This window comes from Urtica dioica, chromosome 5, assembly GCF_054948205.1.
Source record: "Urtica dioica subsp. dioica isolate 48M chromosome 5, U.dioica_male_clone48M_v1_H2, whole genome shotgun sequence".
Lineage (NCBI taxonomy): Eukaryota > Viridiplantae > Streptophyta > Magnoliopsida > Rosales > Urticaceae > Urtica > Urtica dioica.
The window spans coordinates 14,710,500-14,723,810 of NC_142760.1; positions in this window are offsets into that span (position 1 = coordinate 14,710,500).

Here is a 13,311-nt window from a genome sequence, read left to right on the forward strand (position 1 = left end):
GGTTAAGGCCCGTGTTTCTTCCCGCGCGGTTGAGGAAAGTGTTGCCGCAGGTGTGACATGATGGCTCGATGAGTCACTCGAGCGTCGGCTTCAAGAGCGTTGCTCGGGCTGGGGGTGACCCCCTCACGGCCGCCCACTCGGGCCGGGCGGCTCCTCTCGACCCCGACCCCGCCGCCAGGTCGGCCCAGCCCGTTGCCGGCTGTGCTCCCTCCTGTGCGCGCGTTGGGTGGCTCCTCCACACGCAGGCCCGACCCAGGCGGCCCCTGGCCTTCAGCGCACGCGTCCGGCCCGTCAGCTCGGCCCAGCTCTCGGCCAGCTAGGTCTCGGGCCCGTGAGCCCTGCCGGGCGTCCTAGCACTCACCCCAAGCGCATCCGGCCCAACGGCCCAGTCCGGCTCCCGGCCGGCAGGGCCCTCCTCGTGCGCGCCTAGCCCAACGGCCCCGTCCGGCGTTTGGCCGGTTGGGCCCTCCTCGCGCGCGCCTGAACTAGCAACCCAGCCCGGTTCCTGGCCGGCTGGGTCCTCACCGCACAGGCCCGGCCCAAGTGGGCCTAGGGTTTACCCAGGGGCTGGGCAGGCCGCCGCCCCCTAGCCGGCGCCACCTGGCCGGGCCGCCTCCTGCCCGGCGTCGGCCTCTCCTTGGGCGGTGTCGCCCGGCCCCGGCGGTCCTCCAGCGGCGCGCGTCATCGCCGGCGCGGCCAGGCCCGTAGCGCTCCCCTCCTGGGCGTGATCTGCAGGCCGCCCGGCGGCCTTACCCGTCCGAGTGAAGGTCTCCCCCTCTTCGGGACCGGCCCAGAAGCCGTCGACGCCGGCCGACGCGCCCCTCCTGGCGTCGGCCTCCGGGCCCGCTCGCTCCGCCCGGGCGCTCCTCCTCGCTGGCGCGCCTGGTGGCCACCCAGACGGCCCCACCCAGTCGAGTGGGGGCTTCATCGGCGCTGGGGTCGACCCAGATTGCGCCGCCCGGCGTTGTCCCCCCCCGGCGCGTCTCCTCCAGCATCGCCGAGGCCACCTGTGGGTGGTTGGGCGTCGTTCCCCGGCCTGGGTGAGTCCTCCCCGACGCCTCCAGCACCGCCGGCGCCGCCCTGGGCCAAGGCGCCTCCTCCGGCACGTGGGCTGTCCCCAGCGTCTACCTGCCGGCGCTGGACTTCTCCGGCACGCGCGCCCTCTCCCTCACCGGTCAGCCACACCTCTACCAAAGAGAGATCTCCCCCGGTCATCTCAATTGCGTTGGTTGAATTCGACGAATGCCGTATGTCGGAGATCGTTGAAGGGGGCGAAAATTGGGTAAAAAATTATCCAATTCTACGTGGTTGTCCCCGAACAAGTGAAGCAAGTCATCTTCAATGGTCCCATACCCCGATAAGCGGTCAATGGGGTCTATGGGCGCCAATAACGAGACAAGAGTGATCGACAAAAAAAATAATAATATTAAAAGATGTCGGAACATACCTCTTGGCGACGGGCTACTCCGATGGGTCGACGTCAGACTCTGATTTTACCACGCGACTTACACTCGGTAGTAAACTCGGGCGCTAATGTTACCGGTCCATCTCGGCCCGGTAGAGCGGCGACGCCCGCAGTAGCGGCCGTCCTAGGACTCCCCCGACGCACGGCCGACTCAGAGCCGGTGCCCGGCCACGGCCGACTCAAAGCCGGCGCCCGGCCACGGCCGACTCAGAGCCGGCACCCGGCCACGGCCGACTCAGAGCCGGCCTTCGCCGCCATGGCCGACCCAGGGCCGGCCTTCGTCTCCATGGCCGACCCAGGGCCGGCCTTCGCCTCCATGGCCGACCCAGGGCCGGCCTTCGCCTCCATGGTGGACTCAGAGCCGGCCCTCGGCCAAGGGGATGCCCAAAACGCCCCTTGGTCGCCTATAAATGCTGGGGTCCCTCCCCTGGTCCAGGTAATCCGAATTTGAGTACTGAAACGCTGTCGAACTTGTACCTCACTCGTTTCTCTCAAGTCTCGGCCTCTAAACACCTAAACCCTCTACTATCTACCTCAACCCTACTAATGTTGAGCGTAGGAGAGGTAAACAGAGGCAACCCCTCTGTTTCCCCTTTGTAGTTCATCGTTTCTTTCTCCTGCAGGACCAACGACGAACGAGGCAAATACCATCCACAGCTAAGTGACGACTTGGGATACCAAGTCCGACACGCTAGAGCCTAAACGCGACCACTTGGTCCGGCGTTGGGTCGAACCGTTTGGACTCCTAAATCGTTGTCCGAAAAAACTGCGACAACATAAGCCTTACCATGCAAGTCCTTGGATTTATTTCCTCATTTGTTCTCTCCCTCTTGGCCGCCCCCTTTGATTTCCTTCTAGATGAAATTTGTTTCCCCTTTTTCTTCTGGCAAGTATCTTCATACATCAATGAACAAAATATATCTTTCTTCTCTTGCTATGTTGGACGAATTAGGCCTTCTAGAAGGAGCTTCTAGATGTTTCTTCATTTTTTCATGACAGCATAAGAAAAGCCCCTTAAGAATTTTCACATAAAATTCCATGAAATGAAATTCAATCCTCAAGGCCCAATTAATACATTATGGCCGAGTGACATAAATTTATTTTCATCATATGACAATGTAAAAAAAAACTTATTTATTTACATTCATTCCATCATATGTCCAAAAAGACAAAATTACCCTTTAGACAATTTTCGTAAAAGTTGTCTAGTCCTTGTTTTAACTTAGCTTCTAGTTTAACTAATCCTACTCTAATGACTTGTGGTAGTGACCTCATGGATCCAAATGAACAAAGCTTGAGCTAGCATACTTGGACTCAAAAGTTCACAAACCTTTTCCAAGTTCTAGCTTAGTGTCAACTGACTCCACTAAAGAGTTGACACTGAAATCTCTAGGTTCAAATGAATATATTTTCTACACAAGAATTCTACTTAATTGTAATGAGTGGATCCATTGAATATTATCTGTGTTTACCCTTCATGAGTATCATCAACTAGGTGGTGTTTACACAATTACCATTTTACCCTTCTACCTGTTATTTGTCGCTTGTGAATAAGTTTGATTCAATGTGTTGTCGCCGTTTTTCGGACAACGATTTAGGAGCCACAGGCAGTTAGACCCAAGGCCGGACCAAGTGGCCTCGCCTGGGCTCGAGCGTGTCGGACCTGGTTGCCCAGATCTTCCCTTGGCTGTCGATGGTGTCTAATCTCGCCGGGATACCTGGAAAGGATGAGAAAACCATGAGCTAAGAAGGGAAAACAGAGGGGGTGCCTCTGTTTACCTCTCCGACGCTCAACATTAGTGGGATTGAGGTGGAGAATAGAGGGTTAAGTGTTTAGGGGCCGAGACTTGAGAGAAACGAGCGAGAGGTGAGTTTTGCAGCGTTTCAGTCATCAATAATGGATTACCTGGAGAAGGTGATGTTGTCAATGGTGCCCACAAGAAGAGTAGTAGTGTCTATTTATGTACATTTGATGTCATATAGTCTTACGAAGACTCTTGCTTGTAATTGCTTATTCATTAATAAAGTTGAGACGTTCACTCATTCTTTCTTTGTTTGAAGCTTTATGAAAAAACCTTAGTCTTTTAGTCCATAAACAAACTTAACAACTTACGAAGAGACAAATGTAGATTTGCATGAACAAACTCTTCGTAGTTTGCTTAAAACGATATATTCGCAATCTTAGGGTCAAAGGACTATTGACCTCAGTATGATTGTTAGAAGAATCTATGATGTCTGGTTATGAGGCATTGAGAGTTGGAGACTCTATAGTTCTTCTAGGTATCTTCCGAAGGTACTGAATTGACCAGTGCACTTCTAGAGACAAGATAAGAACAAACCATTTAACCTCTTATGTCTCGAAGTCACTATGTATGAATTGCATCATGCTTACCTTAATCCTGAAATGAGACATGCCATTTCACACCTTAGTATTCTCATTTGAGAAAGTCAGAGTTCGGACTCACTATGTCATTCCGAACAGGGCCTATTGGTGAAGTACTAAGTTGTGAGTATGTCATGAGTAACTTTGTGAAGTTCTCATAGATATGGAATTCATGTACAAGATTGCTGAAATGCAATGTATGTCACCTCATGCTTTGTTCCTTGGAGTGTGAATAAATGAACTGGCCAGTGTCCAAATTGAGTCCTGACTCTTTTGGATGAAACAATGTGACTTGTTAGCTCCTCGTCAATACATTGTTTCTAACTTATTCACAAGCGACAAAGGAGTTGAGGAAATAACAGCTAGAAGGGTAAAATGGTAATTTATTAAATCCCGACTAGCTGATGACATTCATGAAGGGTAAACATAGATAATATTCAGTGGATCCGCTCATCATAATTAGGTTGAATTCTTGAGTAGAAAATAAATTCATTTGAACCGAGAGATTTTCAGTGTCAACTCTTTAGTGGAGTCAGTTGGCATTAAGCTAAACTTGGAAAAGGTTTGTGAACTTTTGAGTCCAAGTGTTTAGCTCAAGCTTTGTTCATTTGGGTCCATGAGGTCACTGTCACGAATCACATCGAGTAGGAATAGTTAAACTGAAAGCTAAGTCAAAACAAGAACGAGACAGTTTTACGAAAATTGTCAAAAGGGTATTTTTGTCTTTTTGGACATAGGACGAAAAGAATGTCAATAAATTTTTTTTGACATTGTCATATGATGACAAATGAAATAAATATTACTCAGCCATATTAGTGTAATTGGGCCTTGAGGATTAATTTCATTTCATAGAATTTTACTTGAAAATTCTTAATGGGCTTTTCTTATGTTGTCATGAACAAATGAAGAAACATCTAGAAGCTCCTTCTAGAAGTTCAAATTTCGTCCAACCCAAGGAAAATAAGGCTGAATTTCGTTCATGCCATAGTGGGAAAGAGAGTTTATTTTGTGCATTGATGTATGAAGATACTTGCCAAAAGAAAAAGAGGAAACAAATTTCCTTAAGAAGAAAAGTGCATTTTCGGCCAACTAAGAGGAAATCAAATGAGGAAACAAATCCTAAGCCTTCATGAGGCATGTTGGACGTGCAAGGCAATAGGAAAAGAGGAAACTACCTTTTGAAGGTAATCCTCCTCCTATAAATAGGAGCCTCATTCCTCACATTTCATTCATCCCAAGTTTAAGAGATTGAGAGACTCTCTCTCTAGAACTTGGCCGAAATCCTCTCTCTCTCTCTCTAGTTATTTTCGATTTTGTTTTGGCACCTAGGTCCTCACTTGACCTAGGGTTTAGCTCTGCGACTTTGAGACTCGTTCTTAAGTCGTAGTGTTTAAAAGTGCCCACTCACTGATTCCTTCTTTTCGAGTGATTTAGTGATAGAAACTTTCGTGGTTGCTCGAGGTGCCGAGGAAAGGAAGAGAGACGTGCTGCGATGGGAGACGAGCGTTGCAAACTTTCCACAAGCTTCTTCAAAGTTCAAGCTTCAAGAAAGGTTAGTAAACTTCTAGCTCATATTGGTTTTTAATTACATGTACTTGCACTTGTCTAGGTTAGTAAAAACTGTTTTACTTGTAAAAGAAAATATTAAAATTCCGCCGCTTACCGAAGCGTTAATTATTTTCTTAAACCCTAGATCGATTCCAACAAATGGTATCAGAGCTATGGTCAAAGAGATGCATGTACATGTTTTTAAAATTATGAGCTTGAAAATCGTTTTCGAAAGTTTACTAATTTTGTGACAAGTTAGAATTGTTATCTTAGATTTTTTTTTTAATTTATTGCTCTTGCCTTTAAATTAAAAACCATGTTGTTTTTCTATGATTTTGGGATGTTTTTAAAACACATTAGAATCAGTTCTAAATTTGTTTTTAATTTTTTATATTAAAAAACGTGTTTTAAAGGTTTGAGAAATTTCGAGTAAAATTTTGTGACTAGTTTTGTTATCTTGCTAGTTTCTTATTTTTACTTGAATCGTTTTATGCTTGTTGTTATTTCTTTTATGCCTTGTTATTACCTTGCTAATAAAACACAAATAAAAGCTTTAACAACCTTCTTAAAATGTTCCGTTACACTCGATTCTTTTTCGCACCTAAATAGGACCAAGCTTTAATTTATTTATTTTTCTTCGAGCTGGAGTAAACCCGCATTAAAAGTGGCATAACTCTCTGCTCAGTAATCGAAATTTAATGATTCTTGAATCAAATTAAAGCTCTGTCTGTCCTCTGTTCAATTCCACCGGTTTCAGCTGAAAAGGACATTGGAGCCGCCAGATATGGCGATTTTACTCCGAGGTGCGCGGCTGTCTGAAACTCCAGTTTTTTAGAAATCCGGATTTTCAAACCCCACTACCATGAGTTATAGAACTCTAATGAGAAAATTTTCTTGAGCAAAAATGTTTTTCATATGATTATAACCATGATGTGTAAGATTAAAATGTTTTGATTTTTGAAAGTTTAATTGAAATTGAATTTTTACAAAACTAGTTTGAATTTTGAAAAACCGTTTTCACTTTCAAACTTGAAAATATTTTTTCATCCAAATCAAATAAGTTTTCAAAATGTTTTCAAAACTATATCTATATCACATATGTTCAAAATCTATATGCTCTTGAAAATTTGAGTGGGAGGTCTCCTTGTAGACAAGCCGAAAAAATAAAAAGATGTGTAATCTCAAACTTTCAAGTGTTCGAGTGAGTTGAAGTTCACACTTCCCTCACGCAGTTTCCCGAAATAGAAAATAGGAAAAGATCGAGTATGTACCTTGTGCCTTTATGCACTAATACTACTCTGAACATGTCGATCTAGGATTCTCTTCTAGTTGTCCGCTCTGTCGCTCTCTAACTAGGAAATTTGTTTCCGAACTTATAAGAGTCGATGAACCAACTCCAAAAACTAAGTGGGAGGGTTATACTTGTTGTTTGTAACCCACGATCCCCAACACTAATGAAAAGTGAAAGTGTCGCCGGACTAAGAGTCACCCTCGTGGCCCTCTCTTAAATGAGAGTACTCAAGGGCGCTTTGCTCCGATCATTGCTCAATGAGCTACGTTCGAGAGTGAGACGATGATGACAAGGCCTCCCCTCGGCGGATTGTTTTTCAAAGTCAATCTTTTGGACTAAGTGGTTGGTTACACACTTAGACTCAATCCCTAGTAATCCTCCCTCGAGGCTCTGCGAAAGGATGTGAGTGATCAAACCAATTTACAAGGTGGCTAGTCAAATTTGATGTATTGACATCTTGGCTATGCATTAACGATGAGTCATTTACTTATGAAAGGAGACTCGTTGCGGCCTTCCCTCGAAGGAGTAAAGTGTCATTTCGTTCATAACACCTTTGGATTTTATAAAGTCTTAAACAAACTTAAATCCTAAACCAAAGACTAATCATAAACTTGTTTCAACTTTTATAGGCAATATGTCTCCCAACTCTCTCTCTTTCATTCTTTCCTCGAACACACTTGAAAACGAAAACTACATAGACTCGAAACGTAACCTCGACATAATACCTACCGCTAACAAGCACAAATGGGTACTCACCATCCCGTGTCCTCCTCTGACGAATGATGATTCAACTCAAGAGGACAATGACGCCTTAGCGGCCTGGCTTCGATCCGATGAGATTGTGAGGTGCTATATCTTGGCATCTATGAACAATATGCTGAAAGAGCAACATCGTGACATCGAGACTGCCGCCGAAATGCTCTACAATCTCCTTGAGATGTTTGGAGGGCAAGGACGTCAAACAAGGCAACAAGCAGTCCAACAGTTTATGAATTGTCACATGAAGGCTAGGACTCCTGTTGGAGACTTTATGATACTGATCATTAGTTTTCTAAATAAAAACGAAATCCTAGGATCTGAGATTAAAGGGAAGAATGTCATAGATATGATCTTGGAAACTCTCCCCGCATCTCTTGATACCTCCAAGATGAACTACTCCATTAACAAGCAAGAGTACACTGTTACCAAGCTTATGGAGGAACTTCACACTGCTGTAGGTCTCACTAAGAGAAAGAGGAATCAAGGAGAGGCACATGCTACTGAGCAAAAAGACTCCGCCTCTGGAACTAAGAAGAGACCTCACAAGGCCGATAAAAAGAACTGTCCTGCCAATCTCAAAGCAAAGGAACATATTGTACTAGTTACCGAAGCATGTTTAGTAGCTGATAATGTATCAACGTCGATTCTTGACTCCGCTGCTACTAACCATATTTGTTGTTCCTTGAATGGTTTCAAGAAGACCAAAAGCTTAGAGGAAGGCGAGTTCTGTTTCAAATGGGGTGATGGGAGCCTGGTGTCTGCAAAGGCTGTGGGATCCGTGACGCTGTCTTTTGAAGACCGCACTTTAAACTTGAATAATGTTTATTTTGTTCCTACCTTTGGAAGAACTTAATATATGTTGCTCGTCTTCTTGAGCAAGATTATTGTTTAAAGTTCATAAAGAATGGAATTCGTATTTCGTTGCCTGATAATTCTTTTGTCACTGATGCATGTATGAAGAATGGTCTTTTTTACATCTATCCCACTCAACCTTCTCTTTTAGACACCGAAATAGATAACGATCTAATTAGGGAGCCAAAGAGGATCAAACTTTCTGAATCCTCCGATCTAACAAAATCAACACACCCATGGCACTTAAGACTTGGTCATATCAGTCTAGAAAGGATTAAGAGACTTGTGAGGGATGGTCCACTCCAAGCCTCTGCAATAGGTTCACTACCTACTTGTGAATCCTGCATAAAAGGAAAAATGACTAAGCGACCTTTCTCTGATAAAGGTCGAAGGGCCACTGAGTTGCTGGAACTAATACATTCTGATGTATGTGGTCCGCTCAGCCAACAGGCACGTGGAGGATACGAATACTTCGTTACCTTCACTGATGATTACTCACGATATGGGTTTGTCTATTTGCTCAAACACAAATCCGAGACCTTTAACGTATTTAAGGTCTTTAGGGCTTTAGTGGAAAAGCAAACTGGCAAAGTGATCAAAACCCTTCGATCTGATCGAGGTGGTGAGTATATGTCTGGAGAGTTCGATGACTTTCTTAAAGAAGAAGGTATCGCTTCTCAGCTTACCGCACCTGGCACACCTCAACAAAACGGAGTGTCAGAGAGAAGAAACCGAACTCTTATGGAGATGGTTAGATCGATGATGAGTTACTCATCACTCCCGCTTTCCTTTTGGGGATATGCCCTCGAAACAGCCGCTTACATTCTGAACCAAGTTCCGTCTAAAACGGTTCCTGGTACTCCTTATGAAAGATGGACTGGCCGTAAAGTAAGTTTGGGCCACATCCGAATTTGGGGTTGCCTTGCACATGTGCTAAGGCAAAAGACTAGCAAGTTGGCTAGTAGGTCAGAATTGTGCCTGTTTGTGGGATATCCAAAGGAAACTAAAGGTTTCATTTTCTATAGTCCCGAGGACGATAAGACTTTCCTTAGCACGAATTCTCGTTTCCTCGAGGAGGACTTTATGAAGGATGCGAAACCTAGAAGCAAAATTGTGCTTGAAGAAAAGTTGGGTGAGGAAGCTTCTACCTCCTCTGTAAGAACTGTTCTTACCCCAACTGAAACACAACCTAACTCATCAGAATCTCGTCAAGTCGTACTTCGACGTAGTGGGAGGGCTACTCAAAAGCCTGACAGGTACATGTCTTATGGAGACTCTCTTGTAGCCGTCTCCAACATGGATGACCCTGTTTCCTATAGCCAAGCGATGGCTTGTTCTGAATCAAACCTTTGGCTTGACGCCATGAAAGTTGAAATGCACTCGATGTATGTCAACAAAGTCTGGAAACTTGTAGACCTTCCTGAAGGGATTAAACCCGTAGGGTGTAAGTGGATATACAAGAAGAAAAGGGGTCCTGATGGGAACGTCGAGACGTTCAAAGCACGACTTGTGGCGAAGGGTTATACCCAACAAGAAGGGATTGACTATGAAGAAACCTTCTCGCCAGTCGCAATGCTTAAATCCATCCGCATACTCCCATCCATAGCTGCAGCTCTCGACTATGAGATCTGGCAAATGGATGTCAAGACAGCCTTTCTGAATGGCAATCTTGACGAGCGCATTTACATGGCTCAACCAGACGGTTTCGTGGATAAAGTTCAAGAGACCAAGGTTTGTGAGTTGCTTAAATCCACTTATGGACTAAAGCAAGCATCTAGGTCATGGAATATTAGATTCGATGAAACTGTAAAAAGCTTTGGCTTTGAACAGTCGATAGATGAGCCTTGTGTTTACAAGTTAATACACGAAGGCAAAGTTGTGTTTCTGGTACTATATGTCGATGATATACTACTCATTGGTAATGACGTGGGTAAGTTATCTGAGGTCAAGGTGTGGCTAGCAAAGCAATTCGACATGAAGGATCTAGGAGAAGCCGCATACATTCTGGGAATCCAAATCTTTCGAGATAGGAAAAACCGGACCCTGTCGCTCTCTCAAGCATCTTATATTGATAAGGTGATGGATCGCTTCTCGATGCAAGACTGCAAGAGGGGTCAAACACCCTTTAGGCATGGAGTTTCACTCTCTAAGGACCAGTCTCCCAAGACTGCACAAGAGATTGAAGACATGAGGAAGATTCCTTACGCCTCTGCCGTAGGAAGCCTCATGTATGCTATGCTTTGCACTAGACCTGATATATGTTTCGCCGTTGGCGTAGTTAGCCGTTTCCAATCCAACCCTGGACCCGAGCACTGGATTGCTGTTAAGCATGTTCTTAAGTATCTTCGAAGAACTAGGAACTTGATGCTTACATACTCAGGTACTGACCTGACTATGACGGGATATACCAACTCCGATTTTCAAGCGGATAAGGATTCCAGGAAATCCACTTCGGGATCTGTGTTCATCCTTAATGGTGGAGTTGTTGTGTGGAGAAGTATTAAGCAATCTTGCATTGCTGACTCCACAATGGAAGCAGAATATGTGGCTGCTTGTGAAGCATCCAAAGAGGCTGTATGGCTTAGAAAGTTCCTTAAGTATTTGGAAGTTGTTCCAAACGTCGACGAGCCCATGACCCTTTATTGTGATAATAGTGGGGCTGTCGCTAACTCAAAGGAACCTAGAAGCCATAAGCGCTCTAAGCATATTGAGAGGAAATACCATTTGATTCGAGAGATCGTGCAGCGCGGAGACGTGGAGGTGAAGTAGATCTCTGGCAGATCCATTCACCAAGGCCCTAGCGAACATGGTCTTCGACCAACTTCGAGAGGGATTAGGCATGTAGGACTACTCACATCTTCTTTGAGTCAAGTGGGAGTTTGTTGTCAATGGTGCCCACAAGAAGAGTAGTTGTGTCTATTTATGTACATTTGATGTCATATAGTCTTACGAAGACTCTTGCTTGTAATTGCTTATTCATTAATAAAGTTGAGACGTTCACTCATTCTTTCTTTGTTTGAAGCTTTATGAAAAAACCTTAGTCTTTTAGTCCATAAATAAACTTAACAACTTACGAAGAGACAAATGTAGATTTGCATGAACAAACTCTTCGTAGTTTGCTTAAAACGATATATTCGCAATCTTAGGGTCAAAGGACTATTGACCTCAGTATGATTGTTAGAAGAATCTATGATGTCTGGTTATGAGGCATTGAGAGTTGGAGAGTCTATAGTTCTTCTAGGTATCTTCCGAAGGTACTGAATTGACCAGTGCACTTCTAGAGACAAGATAAGAACAAACCATTTAACCTCTTATGTCTCGAAGTCACTATGTATGAATTGCATCATGCTTACCTTAATCCTGAAATGAGACATGCCATTTCAGACCTTAGTATTCTCATTTGAGAAAGTCAGAGTTCGGACTCACTATGTCATTCCGAACAGGGCCTATTGGTGAAGTACTAAGTTGTGAGTATGTCATGAGTAACTTTGTGAAGTTCTCATAGATATGGAATTCATGTACAAGATTGCTGAAATGCAATGTATGTCACCTCATGCTTTGTTCCTTGGAGTGTGAATAAATGAACTGGCCAGTGTCCAAATTGAGTCCTGACTCTTTTGGATGAAACAATGTGACTTGTTAGCTCCTCGTCAATACATTGTTTCTAACTTATTCACAAGCGACAAAGGAGTTGAGGAAATAACAGCTAGAAGGGTAAAATGGTAATTTAGTAAATCCCGACTAGCTGATGACATTCATGAAGGGTAAACATAGATAATATTCAGTGGATCCGCTCATCATAATTAGGTTGAATTCTTGAGTAGAAAATAAATTCATTTGAACCGAGAGATTTTCAGTGTCAACTCTTTAGTGGAGTCAGTTGGCATTAAGCTAAACTTGGAAAAGGTTTGTGAACTTTTGAGTCCAAGTGTTTAGCTCAAGCTTTGTTCATTTGGGTCCATGAGGTCACTGTCACGAATCACATCGAGTAGGAATAGTTAAACTGAAAGCTAAGTCAAAACAAGAACGAGACAGTTTTACGAAAATTGTCAAAAGGGTATTTTTGTCTTTTTGGACATAGGACGAAAAGAATGTCAATAAATTTTTTTTGACATTGTCATATGATGACAAATGAAATAAATATTACTCAGCCATATTAGTGTAATTGGGCCTTGAGGATTAATTTCATTTCATAGAATTTTACTTGAAAATTCTTAATGGGCTTTTCTTATGTTGTCATGAACAAATGAAGAAACATCTAGAAGCTCCTTCTAGAAGTTCAAATTTCGTCCAACCCAAGGAAAATAAGGCTGAATTTCGTTCATGCCATAGTGGGAAAGAGAGTTTATTTTGTGCATTGATGTATGAAGATACTTGCCAAAAGAAAAAGAGGAAACAAATTTCCTTAAGAAGAAAAGTGCATTTTCGGCCAACTAAGAGGAAATCAAATGAGGAAACAAATCCTAAGCCTTCATGAGGCATGTTGGACGTGCAAGGCAATAGGAAAAGAGGAAACTACCTTTTGAAGGTAATCCTCCTCCTATAAATAGGAGCCTCATTCCTCACATTTCATTCATCCCAAGTTTAAGAGATTGAGAGACTCTCTCTCTAGAACTTGGCCGAAATCCTCTCTCTCTCTCTCTAGTTATTTTCGATTTTGTTTTGGCACCTAGGTCCTCACTTGACCTAGGGTTTAGCTCTGCGACTTTGAGACTCGTTCTTAAGTCGTAGTGTTTAAAAGTGCCCACTCACTGATTCCTTCTTTTCGAGTGATTTAGTGATAGAAACTTTCGTGGTTGCTCGAGGTGCCGAGGAAAGGAAGAGAGACGTGCTGCGAGGGGAGACGAGCGTTGCAAAATTTCCACAAGCTTCTTCAAAGTTCAAGCTTCAAGAAAGGTTAGTAAACTTCTAGCTCATATTGGTTTTTAATTACATGTACTTGCACTTGTCTAGGTTAGTAAAAACTGTTTTACTTGTAAAAGAAAATATTAAAATTCCGCCGCTTACCGAAGC